Source organism: Pristiophorus japonicus, chromosome 11 (genome assembly GCF_044704955.1).
Source record: "Pristiophorus japonicus isolate sPriJap1 chromosome 11, sPriJap1.hap1, whole genome shotgun sequence".
NCBI classification, from domain to species: domain Eukaryota; kingdom Metazoa; phylum Chordata; class Chondrichthyes; family Pristiophoridae; genus Pristiophorus; species Pristiophorus japonicus.
The window spans coordinates 93206620-93226281 of record NC_091987.1 but is presented as its reverse complement, the minus strand read 5'-3'; the positions used below and the strand labels follow the sequence as shown (position 1 = coordinate 93226281).

At 41.9% G+C, this 19662-nt stretch overlaps 1 protein-coding gene and 1 long non-coding RNA gene across 6 annotated transcripts in view; one reads left to right on the top strand and one right to left on the bottom strand.

The window, feature by feature from the left end:
* LOC139276168 (uncharacterized) overlaps positions 1-19662 on the top strand; it is a 169846-nt gene that overhangs the window by 9355 nt on the left and 140829 nt on the right. For all 4 annotated transcript variants that reach the window (XR_011595830.1, XR_011595829.1, XR_011595831.1 and 1 more), the window contains exon 3: positions 7706-7862. This is a non-coding gene — a long non-coding RNA (uncharacterized lncRNA). The remainder of the gene's footprint in view (positions 1-7705; positions 7863-19662) is intronic.
* epha3 (eph receptor A3) overlaps positions 1-19662 on the bottom strand; it is a 274879-nt gene that overhangs the window by 251788 nt on the left and 3429 nt on the right. The gene's annotated exons all lie outside the window — the stretch shown is intronic.

Here is a 19662-nt window from a genome sequence, read left to right as displayed (position 1 = left end):
GAGATGAAGACATCTGAAACCAGAGTACATTTATTTATTTGCAGTGTCCTTTAACAGAACTAAAATATTCAGAGGCAATTCTATGTACATCGATAAAGTGTGCTGGTGATGTTTCCTGGCTGCAATTCAACTGATACAGATGGAAGGGATGAATTGCTGGAGTACAGGACTAACTGTTTCTGAATATCAGCAGAAGCTGAGAACAAATTACAGCCTTTAACAACCACCACAGCAGCTGTTATTTTATAGAATAATGCACGCTAACTATGATTCTGAAGTGCAAATGGAATCAGTAACACATAGCTTTACTATGCTGATTCGTAGGCAGAAGGGTGTGAGGAAACTGTAATGACAGTTAACAGTGAAGCTGCAAGACTCTCAAAAGCATTAAACTACAGTTTGCGACATCCACAAAACAGAAGAATGTCATTATTTGATTCATAGGAGATTACAACGGCTTAGTTTTTATGAGGAGTCATAAGGGTGATGTGCAACAGTGAGCAGTAGTTTATGGGACAAGACTAAAGTCCTGATTAAAACTCAAGACAGGACAGGCGGGGGGTGGTGGGGTGCAGAAAACCATCCCAACCTCGGCAGCGTGAGGCCCGGGAGATTTTAATTCCAAGTCCTCATGGCCGCGATTTCACCTACCGAGGCGGGCTCAGTGCGACTGAGGTAGGTGGCGGGTTGCAACCCTGCTCCTGGCTCCATGCCGACTTTCCCCTAATGGGGCTAGTTAAGCCTGCCTTGCGAGGTTCCTGGCCAATTAAAAGGAAGCGGGTCTGATGACATCATTTGATGGAGAGAGTCACATCACACAGGTAGGTTCTCTTCCTTTCCAATGGGAGAAAAAGACTTCTACAGGAGACCAATGCAGCCTGGTTGCACATTGCACAGGAGGAAACAAGCAGGAATGTCGTCAGGAGGACCTGGCTGCAGTGGTGCAAACCTTTGAATGATCTCAGATCACAAAACATTACTGCAAAGCTACATTCAACCTCATCTTGCTGGGCCACTCATCATATCCCCATCACTCTGCTTTCCCTACCCTACTCCTACACATCCTAACTCACACCAACTTACCTTGGACCTCCACCCATCCCTCCATCTACATTATCACATCTCACTCGCCACTCCTCACACTCACCCTCATCCTTGTCTTTGTCCAATCATGCCAACTAATAACACACAAGGGTGTTTTAGCCAATGTTCATGTAGAGTTTCTGCTAATGTGTTGTCAAACATTGAAATCTTTATTTTGAACACTTTGTGTTCTTGGACAGATTTGTGTGCACCTTTGGAAGTGGCTTAATGAGTTGTACTGAATGGTGAGACATAATGGTACCCCCTGCAATGGTGATTAATGTGAAAGTAATGACTTGGGCATTGTAGGGATGCTTTATGGTGCTGGTGTAGGATAGTATCAACCTGGCGCATCTTGTGGCAGCCATATGGGTGTATAGCATCAAGTAAAGTAAATCTGGCCATGGTGAGGCCATCCCTGGCCTCCCAGGCAGCAATGTGGTCAAGTGCTGATGCCCTATGCAGCATCAGGTGATTGTGGAGAAGGTTGGTGGTGATTCTGGTTTTGGGGCTGATCGTGGTGGGATTCTGAGGACCATTGTGAGATTTTTTTCAAGGGCACCGATGCTGCTGGAATAGATGGCAGCTGAAGCCGCGATGACAGAAGCGATCTGTCAATGGTGAGAGATTGCTCCAAGGAGGTGACAGTGGATAAAGAATTTATTCCAAACACTTCCAACCTTCCTAAAGCTGAAACTTGTATTCCAAATCTTCTAACATTGGAAAGTGAACAGCTGTGAAATGGTAGCATTTATACCACTTTTGCAGCTGTCACCTATTCAGAGGAATGCAGAGTCATTGAAACCTGACCTACTTACCTGACATGATCCCTGAGCACCGTGAAATTCGTCAAAAATGGTGAGTAGATGGTAAAATTCTGTTTAAGTACCTTTTTAACCTCTTAACTATTTCAACTGGCTCACCTGTTGCTTAGTGTCGGGTCTGTAAAGTGCAGGCAGACCCGGCACTTGGGAAACTGACACGAAGGTGTGTTCGCAGTGGGATCTTTTAGATTTTGACCGCGGACCCGCCTCCAAACTTGACCTCCAAGCACTGTCAAGATTCCGGCCCATCTATCAGTATTCCACACAAAAGTAGCAGAAAACAGAATGTTGGAGGGCGAGAGGCTGCCATCAGAGACCGAATATTCAACGGCACTCAAGTAAATGGTTGGGAGAGGATTTGGGAGGGAAGCCCATGGCAAATGAGGCCTAAACTTTCCTTGTGGGAATCGGAGGAGGATCCTACTCCTCCTGGCCCCACAAGGAAAGTTTTTTTTAAATAAAACCACTTTTGGGCAACTTCTGGCCCTTTTCCCGCTTGGTTGGCCTGGCAGAAAAGCCACAACGACTTCTGCGTGTAGTCCTCTGGTTATAATTGCAATTGGGCCCCGATGGCATCATTGGAGCCCGATCTGCATATTTAATAAAGGACCTTGCTGGCTTCTGGTGAGTGTTCCTCTCTCTCCTGCACAGAAGAGCAGGTAATCACAGCCGGTGCATCTGTGAAGTTTCTAATACACGCTGGCGGCACCTCCCTACTTGGGCAGACTCTCAAAATTCAGGCCAAATTGTTTGCTTTGATAGGAAAAAAACTATATTACACCGTAGTCCTGAAAAGGTTAATGCAAAGTAGTTTGCATCAGCTCATGGGCGTTAATGTTTTGAGGCAGAGGGCTGCACTTCAATGGCAAAAGAATGGCGCTGATAGAATAGAGCCTAATGTGCTGTGAATGGAGGTGGGTTATGGTGCATTCAATTTCATGTCTAATGTTTACACTGTTATCGATAGGCATTTGATCATTTAGTCCTGAGCACTGTTTTCATAACATAACAGAACAGATCAATCAATAAATGGCATATATCAAATTAATGCTGCAAACCATCCATGGCTATCCATCGCTACCCCATGCAAAATTACTGCAATTATTCCCATTCATGTTTTGTAACCTTTGTATAATTCAAGTTGCCGTCATTTTAACTAATTGGCTGACTCATATACTCCACGGCATGTGGGCTGCAGGATCACAGCATTGTGATTTGCAGGATATTGATTTCACACAATATTTCAGGCTCTTAAAGGAGCCTCTTTTCCAAATACAAAAATAAATAAAGAAAAACCCTATAATTTGACTTGATCCAGGGCGTGGTATTACTTTATTACCATATAGGAGCTGCAAATGATCTTGGGCAGATCTGCTACTTTTTACATTTTCCACATGTAAGCCTCTTGTCAGGATGTCACCAGTTGTTATGTCGCTATAATCCCAGTGATACATAAAGCATGAACATAAAACATGATACAACTTTTTTTTGTGTTGTGTTAAGAATAGATTTGGTATATTCTGCAACCCAACAAAAGAGGCAAGTGTAGAATTTACTGATGGTGTTATCAGTGGACTGACATTTAATGAACTTAGGCAACATTCCTCTCTCTATTTCAGTGGAGATGTTAATACATTTAAAATTAGCCGAGTAAAATAAATAAGTTTAAATGCAATACTGAAATAGTACAGGGAGAAATGTTATATGAACATGCTAAGTAATTATCAGCCAATATCGCTGTTGTAGAGAGTATTTCCAGAACTGGCTGGCATAAAGCTCTAAGATCTCTTGGACCAGGGTTTGAATCCAGTCCCGATTAATGGATTGAAAGTCTATCTATTTTGGTTAGCTGTTGGGATTCTCTGTGAAATCACTTTAGGCAATTTCAAGCTCACTGTGCATGTGAACTCACAATATTGCCTAGAATTTGGTAGAGATTGGCACTAAATTGCCAATTCAGTCAGGGAGACCACATGCACGCCAAACTAAAAAATGAGCAAAATCTAACCACCAGCTTCCAAAAAGCTGACTGCTCAAAAATGGCCTTCATTATAGGTTCGATGGCACATGATAACAAAGAATTAGATAGAAATTGCTGCAGGACTTGCACCTGCCACTGCTCAAGCTATAAGAATACCCAGTACTTAATCACATTTATTGCAAGGGAAAAAGCATAAAGTATGCAAAAGTACAGCTTGCAGCAGGTGAATTTAAGAATTATTGCGGGGGAGGGTGGGGGGGGCGGTATGAGTGTTGAAGGTATAAGATCAATTTTTAAAGAAGGCTTAGGAATATTTCTCCTGAAGGTTTTCATTATTAACACATGTTAATTCATCATGTCAATATGCAGTCACAATAATCCCAACCAGGTTCCATTCTATATTCACAAGACACAACTGACTCACTTGCATCTGTCCCAACCCAGAGGCAAGCTAGATTACATCAAGAACATCAACTTGTATGTATATACCACGTTTAACGTAGCAAAAGGTCCCAAGACGCATCACAGGAGCGTTATCAGACAAATTTTGACACGGAGCCACAAAAGCAGAAATTAGGACAGGCTTGGTGAAAAAGGCAGGCTTTAAGGAGCGTCTTAAAGGAGGAAAGAGAGGTAGAGAGATGGAGAGGTTTAGGGAGGGAATTCCAGAGTTTATGGGCTAGGCAGCTGAAGGCCCGGCCTCCAATAGTGGGGCGAAAGGAATTTTGGATGCACAAGAGGTCAGAATTGGAGGAATGCTGATTTCTTGGAGGATTGTAGAGATGGAAGAGGTTCTAGAGATAAGGAGGGGTGAAGCTAGAGAGGGAGTTTAACACAAGGATATGAATTTAAAATTTGCGGCTTTGCTGGACCTGGATTGAGGGTATGCTGATTCAACTAAACATTCAAAAACAATTAATTAGCTTCAGCACAGATAAGGGTGAGTTAATTTCATTGAAACAACATTTTCGAACCATATTCTAATGAAGGGTAAAATAGAAGAATTAATCTTGACCTTTTCCTCTTTTAGTTATATTTCAAACATTTTCTGTTTTTAAAACCTTAAAATGCGAGGTTAGAAATTACTGTTGGTAAAATGTTTAACACATTCTCCTGTCCACTACCTTAATGGAGGCATTGACCCATTTACAACAAACCTGTCTACACCTGCTTTAAAGTAGCAAACATTGGAATATCTGATCAATGTATCAGCATCCATCCACTATCATCACTAACAGCAACTTTTAGAATATATTTCTATTTTAACCTTGTCAAAAAGGATTATTTTCTTGTACTAGGAGTAACAATTATTAAATGTCACAATCGTTAAAAAATGAAAGTGCAGGAAAATATGGTTTGCAGGAGCAGACAACAGGAGGACCTAACTGACTGCCTTCAGCCTAAGGTTTCCAATCTATTATACTCTTATTGTTTATTAATGTCGTTCTTCTCATTTCCCGGTGGATGTTCATTGCTCTAATATGGATGTTGCGGGGTCGCTCAGTGAAATCAGATTTATGCAAATCTCCGTGCAGTGACTGGAATGCTGAAAGAAGGCTAATGTTTGCATTCGCACCTGGGAAACCTCTCCTCTCGAGAAAGTATCTGCAACCAATCGTGAAGAAAATAAACCATCACTTAAGGCAACAGCTAGTCATGTCCCAGAAAAGTTCCTTTAGGGATAAACACTAAATATACACACTTGTAATTGCAATGGTCAGAAACCATCAACTTATCTTCAAATCATTTTTGTCTCATATTCATGCACAACCAACAGTGAAGGAAAATAAAGTTGAATGACCTTTAATACCACCCTCCAACTGATCTGATTGTTTGTGACAGCCTCTAACTCCACCTTCCATTGACTCACTAGACATACCCTCTAACTCCACCTTCCATTGGCCCACTGGACACAGCCTCTAACTCCACCTTCCATTGGCCCACTGGACACAGCCTTTAACTCCACCATCCATTGACCCACTGGACACATCCTCCACCTTCCATTCACCCACTGGACACAGCCTCTAACTCCACCTTCCTTGATTGCTACAGATTTGTAATCCAGTGATACAGCTGATTGTTATTGCTGAAGGGTATTCACAGGGTAGATGCTGAGAGGTTGTTTCCCCTGGCTGGAGTGTCTAGAACTAGGGGGCACAGTCTCAGGATACGGGGAAGGCCATTTAAGACAGCGATGAGGAGGAATTTTTTCACTCAGAGTTGTGAATCTTAGTATTTACAACCCTCTGGGGCAGAGAATTCCAGAGTCTCTGAATATATTCAAGGCTGAGATAGAATTTTGGAGTCATGGGGAATCAAGGGATATGGAGATCAGGTGAGAAAAAGTGGAGTTGAGGTCGATGATCAGCCATGATCTTTTTGAATCGCGGAGCAAGCTTGAAAGGCCGTATGACTACCCTTGCTCCTATTTCTGTTACGCATGAGTTGAAATGCTCACTATCATCATAAAGAGCTAGTAGTTATCATCTATCAGGATTAGAATGATTGGTGGTGTGAGAAATGGACATGCCACACTGATGAAGTAGAGAGTACACTTCTGAGTTTGGAAGTGAGGTGCATCATTTGGACAGGAAGCTTTATCTTGCAATTAGCTCATGCTGTAACTATAACCGGGTGTTATTTTGGGAGAATTGTTTCATTCCCAGCAGTGACATCCCTTAAAAAAAAATATATAAATTCACCCTTCCCAAAATATATAGTGTCAATAGATACTACCTTGAGTTCATGCAATAAATCTCAATGACCTGATAATTTCCTCACCATAACAATTTGGTTCAGTTGTTAGCATCTTTGGATCCAAGTCAAAAGGTTGTGGGCCCAAAATTGGTCGATGCATAAGGTCCGCCCATTTCTCGGCGTTGCATCATTTCAAACCGCTGGCATACCACTGAGCCTGAAGAGGACAAAATTGGTCAAAATTATTTTGCCATTATGTCGGTGGTATGCCAGTGGTCTGCAGCGGGCAGTATGTAACCGAGTAGTCAATCCAGATCGAATTTCTCTTCAATGGACGGTGTGGCCCTGAACTGCAGGTGTGACTTTTTTTTTTCCCCCCCGTTTTTTTTTTACAGAAACATTTTACCCACGATTTTGGGGGTCAGGGATTACCTGCCCATGCGCAGTGACTTGAAAAGGATGGAGAAAGAGTGAGAAGGAGCAGCAAGCTAGTCGACAGGCAGTTACTTTAAAAACACATTGCACAGTTAAAAAATATTCATAACTAATAATTCTACAGTTTGAAGAATAAGACAGTTTACAAAGCAAAAATCATAACAGAAATATTATGGAAATGTTTAAAAAAAAAAATCCAAGCGCAGGAACATCGAAAAAGAGGGGCAGTTGAGGGTGTCTGCCTTCGATGAGACAGAGCTACCTGGCCTTTGAGAATATTAGAGACGTTCTCAGAGTTAACAAAGGGTGGTCCCCCCCCCCCCCCCCCCACCCCCAAAGGAGTACAACAGGATATGGGACGAGATCAGGAAGGCTGTATCCTCCTAAAGTGCCATGGTATGCACCGGGGAAAGGTGCCGTAAGAGGTGGAATGACCTGGTGAGGGTCGCAAGAGTAAGTAATGATTTTATTTATGCACCCCATGTGCCATGTACCATGCAAATGTAGGTTCAGTGTCACACGGATGATGTTATTTATCTTAAGGTTACAGCGACTTATTCATGCTTTCATCAATGACAAGAGGATCAACAGTGTTTTTTTTTATTTGTATGTGTGTGTGACCTTGTGTGTCTGCAATGTTAAATGAATTGAAGATTTTTACTTTGATTTACTTTACTTTCTGCAGAAGAAGACATCTGCAATAGCAGATGATCAGCGGTGTATAGGGGGAGGACTCACAACCCAAGAACTTCTGACTGACATCGAGATCCATGCCCTGTCCCTGGTTGGAGATAGCAACCATGCCATCACCAGCAGTGAAGCTGACCCACTCACACAGCATGGTAAGTTGAATAAAATGCAGTCTGTGTTGCGGTCCTCTCATCATGTAATGTAACTGTAATGTTGGCCTGATGTAATGTAAGTTTATTGCACTGTAATGTTGGCCTCATGTGATGTACTGCCATGTTGGGGGCATGTAACGCAATACATATGTATTGTCTGTCTGCGATATGTAATACAGTACTGTAGCAGTGGTGGACATTTAACTAAGACTGCGATAAGTCACTGTACTATGTACTCATGTAACCCTGACCCCACCCCTGGTGTCAAGCATTTTTAAATGTGGTTTTGTACTTCCAGACTCTCTCGATTCAGACCACTGCAACACAGACAACAGACCCACTGCCTCCACCTCTGACTTCACCCAGCCCTCTCCCGACTTCACCACTGGCAGAGTTGAGGAAGGCGAAGAGGAACAGGAAGAGGAAGAGCCGCTGATCCTGGAGCCAGTGGAGGTGGAGGTGGGGGTGGAGACGGAGGAAAATACACCAGCTCCATGTGAGACAGCTGGACCATCCTCCACCACAGAGTCTGTATTCAGAGGATTCACCCATGGCTCCTCTGATTCTGTGGGACCAAGCCGTGTGCAGTAAGGCACCTCCAGTGTTGCAGCGCCTTTGCCGCAGCGACGGAGGTTGTTGCAGGAAAGGTCGGTTGCTGTAGGCGTGTACCAGGACATGGTGCGTCTGTCACAGGCCAGCATCGACACAGGTAGAGAGCTGCTCAGGGCCATGACTACGATAGCCACAAACATCGCGGCTCTATCAGAGCGGCAGTCGGAGGATATGTCGCATATGATCACTGCGATGGAGCGGGTCGCCAACGCTATTGAAGCCATGCGGCAATCGACGGGATTGGGACATGGCGCAGAACCCCTCTCGTGCCATAGTAGACAGGTCGACAGCATCTGAGGGTGGGGTGCTGACATCATCTTCCAGCCCTGAAGCCGTGCCTTCTAAATCGCAGGCTTCTCCTGAGGTCCCATTTATTGCGCTTACACTGTCTGACCCCCAACGACAGCAACAGCACTCTGGGTGCAGTGCTGCACGCCGGCTTGGTACCACCACTGGGAGGTCCAGGCTCAGGGGCTCTGGAAAAGGGAAAGGCGGGAGTAAGAAAGTGGGGGTGGGGGGGAAATAGTCCCAAGGGTGGTGTAGCACGCAGTAGAGGCCGAGGGTGAGGTCATGGCCGAGGACAGTAAAGGGTCCTTTTGTTCTACTTGTTCATTGAATAATTTAAGTTTGATTTGTAAAAGTTTATTAAAGTTGTAAAAGTTTTGTTAAAGTTGTTAGAGTTGTTTTATAGTTAGAAGTTTTACAAAGTTTTAAAATTGTTTTATATCTTTGAGATTTTTACACAAACGTTTGAATTTAATTTAAGCACTCTTGTACAGTGTCAAACTTTTGGGGTAACAGTTATCAGAGTAAGGCCTCCTCCTCGTCCTCCTCCTCATCAGTCTACGATCTCCTCCATTACCCTTATAATTCTGCTCAATAAACCTTCTCACATCTGGTTCCTCCATTAGACAGGTTGTCAGCAATACAGGCTGAGATAGTACAGGCCCCATTCTTTTTAAATCTCCACAATGGGGCAGATTTTCCAACGTCCCAGGCTCGTACTGAGTGTCTACGGACCCGGGAATGCATTGGGAAAGCCGGTTTTCAAAGTGCAAGAGCTTGACAGATCGTAGCCAGGTCGGGAGCGAGGACATTTGTACGGGCAAGATTGAGCTACTTACCCATATCTTGCCCAGCCAATGTCCTCAAAAATCTTGCGCCTGAAAAAGCAGGCGCATAGCCTACTTTTACAGACGCAAGTGTTTTAAAACACACAAAAAGAATTGTAAAATAAAATTATAAACATATAGTTTATTGTTAAAAACCCTTCCCACTGCGTTAAGTTTATTTTTAACCATTAATTTTTAAAACTTTTTTTTTAAATCAGGAAAATATTTTATTTTTATAAGACATATTTAAAGTTAATTGAAATTAGTTATTACGTGTGGTCTTTTTAAAATTTTTTGTGTGATTGCTTTTGTTCCCATTAATAGCACTGAGAACTTGTAGTTACGCAAATCTCAATGCTATTAATGGAACCGATGAAATACTTACCTGATTGGCTGAACAGTCACACATGACTGCATCTTCTGCGTCGGCTCTCTTTGCACGGGAGCGCGCTTCGCAGCACGGGAGGAGAAGGCCTCCCCATCGGAAATCAAAGCGCCTCCTAGACCACCAGGTAAATTCGTAAAAAATATCCAGTGAAGAGGCAATTGCCCGTGGGAAGACACCCAGAGGAATTTCTGGGACAATATTTTTCAATGAAAAAAAAACTAAAATGCCTTCTATCTTAATAAGTTACTCAGTAACAATAAAAATACCTTTTCACTCTAAATTGCACTGTAAAATTACTGTTCACCTCAGAAATACAGAGGTGCTGCTTTAGGTGACAGTTTCTGATTTCCAAAATGGTGGCTCCATGCACTTCACTCAGTCCCACCCACTTAAGATCTCGTCAAACCACCATTTTCCAGGACGGTATGCAGCTCCGTTGGCATGTAGGCGGTATGCAATGAAAATGGGATTTTTTGGGTGGTATGCGGGCGGTCCTGCACAATGGATGCTGTGCATACCGCTCGGTGGTATGTCAATGATGAATATTCCACCAAGCAAAATCGCATTTTTGTCCATACTCTGGTGGTAGGAGGCGGTATGTCGACCAATTTCAGGCCCTGTGGGTTCAAGCCACTGCAGGACTTCAGCATGTAATCTGGGCTGACACTCCAGTGCATACTGAGGGTGTCATAGGTGGCACTCAAAACGTGGATGACTCGCTTCCATGCCAAAGAAGGATGAGTTCACAGGTGTTTCAATGAAGGACCCGAACTATATTCTCAAGGGTGGAAGCTGCCTGTGCGTGGATTTTTTTTACCGTGTGGTGGGTGTTGCACACCAGCCATCACACAGGCTTGACAGAGCTAGTCTTGGTCCAGTGGCAAGGGTTAACCAAGATGACTAGAGACCAGCTCTGCTGCATGGACCTAGTGCGCACACATATCGCAGTGTGGGATGGCCTGTGCTGTCCCTGGACCCCTTGTCCCGAACTCGCACCTCCCCTGGGCCCCAATCACATCCCTCTACTACTGCACTGTTGAATGTGCCATCCTTTTGATGAGATGTTAAAACAAGTCCCTGTCTGCCTGTTCCAGTGGTGCATGTGAACATTAAAAGACCCTGTCACACTATTCAATGACAAATAGGGAGTTCTTTCAGTGTTTTGGACAATATTTCTCTTTCAACCAACATTTTCATAGAATAAATACAGATTAACTAGCATTGATCTCATTACCATTTGTGGGATCTTGCTCTGTGCAAATTAACTGCAGCATTTGCCTACATAGCAAGTCAATTCAAAGTAGGCCATTGTATATGAAGCACTTTTACTTGTTCCTGAGAAATGTGATAATGCAGATCGATGAAAGTCTTTTCATTATTCACAAGTACATGAAATATAGTCTTGGAAAAATCATCAGAGTTCAGTGCAGTTTTGTTGCAATCAGTTTTGAAATAACAATATGTGACTGCTTTATTCGAGCATCAAGTGACCCTCCTTCCTGGCTGCATGTAGAAAAACCAATTGGGTACATGTTTAATAATAGAGAAATAATTGAAGAGAAGAAGTGTTGATGGATAGTCTTCTAACTCTGAGGGGTCTGTGTCTCTTATTTTTCCAACCTATTGAGTTCTTGACTAGGTTAGCCTGCAATATATCAAGTAAAATATGGTCCAGTTTCAACTATGCAACAGAAACAATTTGTTTTTTTATATAACACTCCATGCACAGTGCTTTCCTATGTAGGATCAAAAAAGATCAAGATATAAGAGGTGCCCTGAGGTTAAATTACCATAGAATTGACCAACTATTATGAGTGTATCATTACGGAAAGGGTAGACTAATAGATGCGGATATAAAGGTACCACCCCGGGGAGTTATAAAAGAAGCCTGACACCAAAGAGGCTACAAAAAGGTTCCAGGAAGCTATCATTTAAAAAAATTGATGATTGCAAATTAACTCTGTCAGCCACCACTTATGAGATTTTTTTCAAACTCTCCCTCTTTCTGTAAATTAATAACATTTGAATTTGTATTCATGTTTGTTTTAAAACTTAATTACTGAATATAAATAAAATGGCTTCCGTGTACGTTCCAAAAAAAATTCAAACTACGTTTGGCACTGAGAATTATATTCTAAGACTCAGGAATACAGTAACCAAATGGTTAAACACCCCAGTGTTGTCTATTATCCTAATTGCACCAATGCAAAGTTAACTGTAGTATATAGTCTGCCATGATGCTGTCATTACTGAGTGTTGACATTTCAGATTGGCAACTGAACATGTACACTTTGGACTCATGCTGCAAGTGGCATTTTTGGGCACTGTCACTTCTGACAAGCTATTAAGTTTCTTCAGTAATCTTCCAGTGACATTTAGCCACCTCAAACAGCTGGCAGGACAACATAGTGCCTTTAAAGTGTCCCGGCAGGAGCTGTACACATCAAATATAAATAGACGTACTGTTATTTCATTATAACATGCCATGAAATAAAACATGATATTGATGCAGCATGGTACAGTTGCACTTAAGATGTGAATCACGCCGTACAACATCATTTCAGTTTCCAGCACTTGACTTAATCATGGGAGCCTGATGCCCACATGAAGCAGAATGGCTATCACTGTCAGCAGATGTATTGCGAAAGTTTCAAGTATGGTAAGGATTATAGGGCCCAAATGTGGCCCACCCGGTTTTTTTTGGCGCACTCACCAAAGATGCACAGACTTCGTAGGTTGAAAACAGTGCCAAAATGATCTCCTCGGATTCTGGCCGCTTTGTTGACTCTCCCGGGGCTTGGCGCGGTGTGGAGAGTGGATTGCAGGGCGGAGCTAGGGCCCTGCGCGTGAGAGTGCCAGCAGCGCTGCACATGCGCATTGGAGTGTTCGCGCATGCGCAGTAGCTCCTGCCGATGATGATGATGATGCATGCTGCAGCATGGGACCCGATGCATCCCACCCCTATCCTGGGCCGAGTGGCCTGCCGCACAGTAATGAGAGAAACCTGCCTTCTTCTAAAACACTTGGTTCTTTTGTTGGCTGCCTGCATTATTGCCACTTTATTTCAATATTCTACACACAACTTGAAGACTTGAGGACATTGCCATACAAAAGTTCAGGTAGAATTGTCTCTTTTTAAGTCCACCTGAAAAGTTTGAGGGGAGGGGTGGCGGGGAGAGTTTTGATCGTTGGGGGCGGGGGGGGGGGTGATAACTGTGTAGCCAGTAATTTTAATGAGCTTACTCAAGACTTTCCTCAACCCTGTTGGTAAATACTTTACTACATAAGAACATAAAAAGAATTACGAGCAGGAGATACTTCTATTTTTTATTTTGATATTTTGAAAAAATTTATGTTTTGTCTCGTTCTTATATTTTTGTAGTTTAAGCTTCCATGAATGCTTCTGTTGTATAGTAAATTAACTTTGCGAAGTTTGTCATATGATGTCCTGTATAGCTGTTTGATCCTATTCACATTCGTTATCAAGTCATTAGTACCTACCTGCACTGATTTCTTAACTCTCCACAAGGCTTTTCTGTGTGGTCACAAACGCTGGCCTAAGTTAGTTTGGAGTAACTGTTAGCTGTCCAAAGTGGCCAAAATGGGCGTAGGTGGCTGGTAACGCCCACTTTTGGAAAAAAAATCCTAACTAACTCACTTACACTGACGTAAATTGAATGTGCAAAATGGGGATTTTTAAGATACTCCAGAAAAATCAAGTTGCTCCAAAGAAAACTGAGCAACTCCTGGGCAGTTTTGAGCCCATAGAAAGTAACATCAGCCATTCCATGTTATAAAGTAGAACAGTAACGCATTTTATACTCCTTTTTATTACTCTACTGCCTCTAGCGGCAGAACAACAATATAAACACTGGAGGCACAGAATACTATTGTCGCCGAGTCTCCTTGCATAATCAGCAAAGGCCAACCCTGCCATCGCTGGCTGATGGGCTGCACTGACAGCATACAGATCAGCCATGTTCTAATTGAATGGCGGAAGAGGCTAGAGGGGTTGAATGGACTACTCCTGTTCCCTTATTCCTACTATAGCTCCACCACATCCCAGCCATTCCCACTTACAAGCCAGAAACGTGATTTTTACATAACAATTTTCACAATACTGGCATGTATCTAGCTTAGCCTGATGTTGAGGAAGTTGCATAGCCAGAAATGCAAGTTCACTAGCACTTTCTCTTCCAAATGTACAGTTCAAGTTTGCTGCCAGTTCTTGGAATCTGTTGTACAAAAAGAGCATTTTAGCAACAAAGACATCAGCACCACATCGCTCCATAGCTTCCACTGGAAGCAAATATGCAACATCAATGGGCTATCAGTGTAACAGAGAAAAAAACTGATCTCGTTTCACTCTCATAATTTGTGATACCAGCTGAATTCTTCTGTGTGCTACTGTCTGTAATACAATGTATGTGCACCACAGATTGAAATATGATGGCCTGGAATTTCCTGGAAAGTTTTGGAGTAACTTCGGCTTAGGAGCGACATTATGCCATTTTACAAAGAAAATTTGCATGTAACTGATTTACGCCAGTTTTATGTTGAAACATTGCTACCCGCAAATTTACTCCAATTTTTGTGAATGGTCGAATAGGCTCGAGGGATTGAATACCTATTCCTGTCCCTAATGTTCTTAGCCCTTAACTGCAGTCAACATTCGTGAGTATCACACCTTGAAAATCGTTGGTCAGACTCTCTCAGAAAATATAATACAGACACCACAGAATTGGTACACAGATAATGTCAGAACATGTTGTGTAGATGACAGACAGCAACGCAGTTTGCAGTCAGTGAGTGCGAAGTGATAGGATTGAGCTGGCTCCACTTTAACAATGTGTTAATGCGGTGGTTACTACAGCCATCAATCATCCAGTCCACAGCTGGCATTACAAATCTCTAGCCCTATCAGCTCTTAATTATCTAACTGGCACTCAGCTCTCCTCGTCTGACAATCTCTTCACTCATTTCAATCTGTGCATGAAATATGGGCTATCTCACCAGTGATTGTGTGTGTGTGTATATGTATATGTATGTATGGAGCAGAGTTGTATTTTTTCACAAGTGTTTAAAAGACAGAACTCACTAGTGCTGCAGGCATGAGTGAATAATAAATGTGGTCTCCACGAGTAAAAGAATAGTGTTGTTGCAACATATATTTGCTGCAATATTTCATTTTATTCTATGGCCATTGTTTGGAATGGGTGTCGAGCCAAGGAATGTGGTAGTGATAAGTGATTAGTAACATACTGATTGATCCTTTTACTGCAGTTAATGGACACTTTAGGTGCAAAAAATAACTACAATTTAAAGAAGTGGAGAATGGTATATAATGTAAAATTGCAGAGCAGGCTTGAAAAACATTTGCAAATATGCACCCTTGGATTGGTAGTTAAAAGAAAAGATAAATGACAAATAAAAATCAGTTTCAATAATAATGTCTTCTACTAGCCTAAAACGTGATGTGATATGAAATGTCAGTGAACAGAATCGCAGCGTCCGATTTAAAAAAAAAAAGTTTTTTTGGGTGATGGGACAAAAAATATCTAAACATTTTGAAAAAGACCATAAGCATAGTTTTGAAACCTCAAATGGTAACATAGAACACATTTTATATTAGCAAACTGTTATTTTAAATGTGTTATCCCTTTTGATATACAGCTTTCCAGGATTGAGATAATCACATATTTCCTTTAGAACAAATATACAGAAAGGACCAATTGACCATTTCTCATTTCAAGTTTTCAGATATTATTATATGATAACAGATAAAAGAAGTTGATGACCGCAATTACTCCCAAATTAAAAATATAATATTCAGCATACACTACAAATTAACCGTTAAAAACTTTTACCTTAATTTATTTTGTAGCTAATGAAAATTAACATCCAGTTGCTGTGAAATGAATTATTTCTCGAACATATTGAGCTTGCTGTTTTTTTAATAATTTGTTAGCCAATTTTCTCCCCTCTTTTTTGAAGGTGTTGACTCCCTTGCTAGCGTATGGTTCCATGGGCATAGGTAATACCTTGCCCAAGTGACCATTTTTCAGTGAGTACCAGCCCAGACTATTGGACCATGAAAGCATCACAGCCGCCTCTAATCCTATCCGTATCCAATGTCCACACACATGTACTTGCAGTCACTGGATTGCAATCAAAAGTGGGAGCTTATTTTGTTCCTAACCCATGGTGCTCTGGCAAATTGTAGCTCCCCCAGCAGTGGTCCAGATATCTGAGGCCTTCGTGTCTGTATTGCTCAGTCACCCACTGGATAAATTAGCTGAGCTATCAGGGAAAGTCTTGTCCTATTCCTTCTAACAGATAGGTAACTCAGGTTAGGACCTTTCACAATCAGCCCATAAATATATTAGCAGGCATTATTTTAAAAGGGAAAGTTTGGATTTTTTTTTTTGTGGAGAATTTTCCTGAGCTTAGTTCCTGGAACAGCCAGGTACAACTTACTGTGAAATTCTCCTTTCAAGGTCACCCATACGAGCCACTGGGAAAGTTCAAGCCACAGAAAATGTGATGACTACTGCAATATAAAATATTGTAATACAGTTTTCGTGGCTCTCTAATTTTAATCAAATGTATTTTTGTGACACAGACTGCTTGCTGGCATGATGACATCACTGAGCGTGCCACTGTTCACTTGTAAAATGGCATTCCAGTCAAATCAGTCTAGTCCCAGCCTTATCATTTTACCCAGTCAACGCAGCCCGCTAAAGTTCACTATCTTATTTTGATGTGTTTTAAATTCACATTATTCTCAATCATATTTTAAACAAATGCATTGTGATATTTTGGGAGGTGCTGTTTTCTCCTCTTGTATCTTGTCAAATTTGAAAACTAAACTTTATATTAACTGTCCACTTTAAAGAGGTATTATGACCAAAAGAATACAAAATGGAAATAATAAACAAACTCTCGTAGAAAAATATTAATATTTCCACAGCAAAGCTGAATGTGTGGTGTTTAGTGTGAAAAGTACTAGTGGAGAATTCTAGTAGCTTTAAAACTTGAATTTGTGCCCATAATGTAGCACTAAGAAACAAGAGACTATTCCAATACTTCAGACAGATTAATTAATTGGTGTGTGAATCGAACCTTGACTCTCATCTTGCTGATTTTCTCTCAAAGGAACACCCTTAAGACTACAATTGGCATTTAGCTAAATCTTTGTGTCCGACCAGATAATAGCATTGCACAGGCATTACTCTGTTTTCGCTAATAATAGACTGTGCGCACAGCATGTATGCATACGTTATTGTATGTAATAGCTGTACAATGATTGGCACATCACTTGTATTATTTGCTGTGCTAACAAGCTTTATGAAGTTTGGTGTATAAAATAATTTCAAAAAGTCAAAACTTAGTAGCTTTTTACAACAAGGAACAGGGGCAGTTGAAAGTATGTACAGTCGGTTTCAATTTCTAGTAAGTTTCTAGTGCAGTGTACTCTTAATATTTGAATGCTGCCCATAAAGCTATAATGCCTCATTACTATTCCTTTATATTTCTGGTGATGCATCATATAATTCTTCTTTATAAATAAGGCAAATTTCTATATTTTGATAGGCCTTAAACTCTGGAACTCCCTCCATAAACCGCTGTGCCTCTCTTTCCTCCTTTAGGACGCCCCTTAAAATCTACCTCCTTGACCAAGCCTGCCCCAACATCTTATATGGCTCCGTGTCAAATTGTTTGTCTTATGATACGCCTATGAAGCGACTTGCCACGTTTTACTCCGTTAAAGACGCTATATAAATGCAAGTTGTTGTTGTTTTTCACTTGTGAATGGCGTGGAATAGTTCATCGTTGTTGCCCTAGTGATCCCGACACGGGGAGCCCCACCGGTTTAATGTTCGTTCCATTAACCTTTAGTAATCAGTTTGATTCTTTGTGTCCGACTGAAAAGATTCACACTTCACTGAGCAGAACACATTCCTATTTAAAACAAAATGACTTATTATTTCTAACGGCACACTTACTAAGGCGAAGACAGCGGCGCGCTTTCAATTTTTGTAAATTAAGTAGGCAATTTAATAAGCCATTACTGACACACACACAAATAAGAAAAACAATCACACGCAGATGAACGGAGGAGATAGTGGCAGCTTTGTGAATGAATTCCGAACGATGAGCAGCACCGACAATCGGAATAGAAAGCTGCACTTCTGCCAGCACGTTAAGCAGACCTTTCTCTCACTGGTGCAGGACACCAGAGATTTGCCGGGTTGTGTGGGGTTAACAGGCACGCCACGCATGTGTCCGTTTATATTCGAAGCCGGATTATAGAGACTCCGTTCCGGATTACCCGGGGCCATCAAATGCTCGTTGGTGTCCCCCAGACTGCTCCCACCCACCCCCACTTCCTCAGGGGCAGCCAGCCAGCCAGCCCAATAAATGGCACACAACACAACAGCACCATACCGGGACACAAGCTCACACTGCCGCGTATCTCCGTGTTCATTTAGCCTCTGAATAACCGTGTGTTGGTGGTTGTGTGTGTATGTGTTTGGGCTATTTAAGCGATGCCTTGATCACGACTGCCACTGTGAACTGCAGCTTCTGGCCCCAGCCCAATATAAACGGATTTCTAGCACTATTCAATGTTCGCTTAAAACCAAATCGCCGAACAGAACGCTGCAGGTCCGCCTACTCGTTCTCTGTACTGTCCAGGAACCACATATTCTATCACCTGGACAAATATTGCTAGCATTCCTTCCCCGAGCCCGCACCTTGGATCTTGGAGTGACCATCAGTTACCACAGTTAAATCTAACCGTCTGTCTCAAACACGCTGTTGTCATTTTGAAAGCGAAGCTTGTCTTTGCCTCTGCCTCTGGCCCTCCTTCTGTCGGATGCAGTGCCTGGTCAGGGCTGGATAATGGGAGACTGCGCCGGGGGAACCGCGGGTGTATTTGTGGGGAAAGGCGCTATTCAAACAATACAAGTGGGAGTAAGACAGGGCCATCTCATTAGAGACGTGATTGGAAAGTGTCGCCTTTTAAAGTACCCGATCTCTGTATAGTCTGCCTCCCAGCGCTGGCCCACAACTTGGTCCCAAACAGTCAATTCCCTTCTTTTGTGCCGAAGACGCTTCTTCTTCAGCCGAAGCAACGGACAATCTGCCCAAGTGGCTTGTGTTATTATACAACCATTAAGTTGGCCCAACAGAAAGGGACAGATGTTTTGCTTGAAGCAATTCAAGATTAAACGCCAAGCACGCTCCAAACTGGGTATCGGATTCAACACTTTCATCAACTCGATCTATTTGCAGCCCATTGAGCAGATTTTGCCTAAATGTGAACACGCTGTGAATTTTTGTTTTACTTTAAAAATCACATTATGTAATATATATATTCGTATATTGGGGATATGAGTGTAAAAATAGAACTAATCGTAACTTTAATATATTATTTTTTCTCATTCTTAAATTTAATAGATATTCGTATAATGTTAATTGTAAATTATGTGTAATATTTTAATGGATAGATGGAACGCACGAGAATCGTCCAGGCAGCCTTTTGTAGAGACAATACAGGCATCTAGCTGGACACGTCCAACTCATCGTGATCGATGGATATTTTACATATACATATCTATAAATGTGTATATATGTAGAAATGTGTGCAAATGTATGTATATACATGTGTAGGTGTGCATATTTT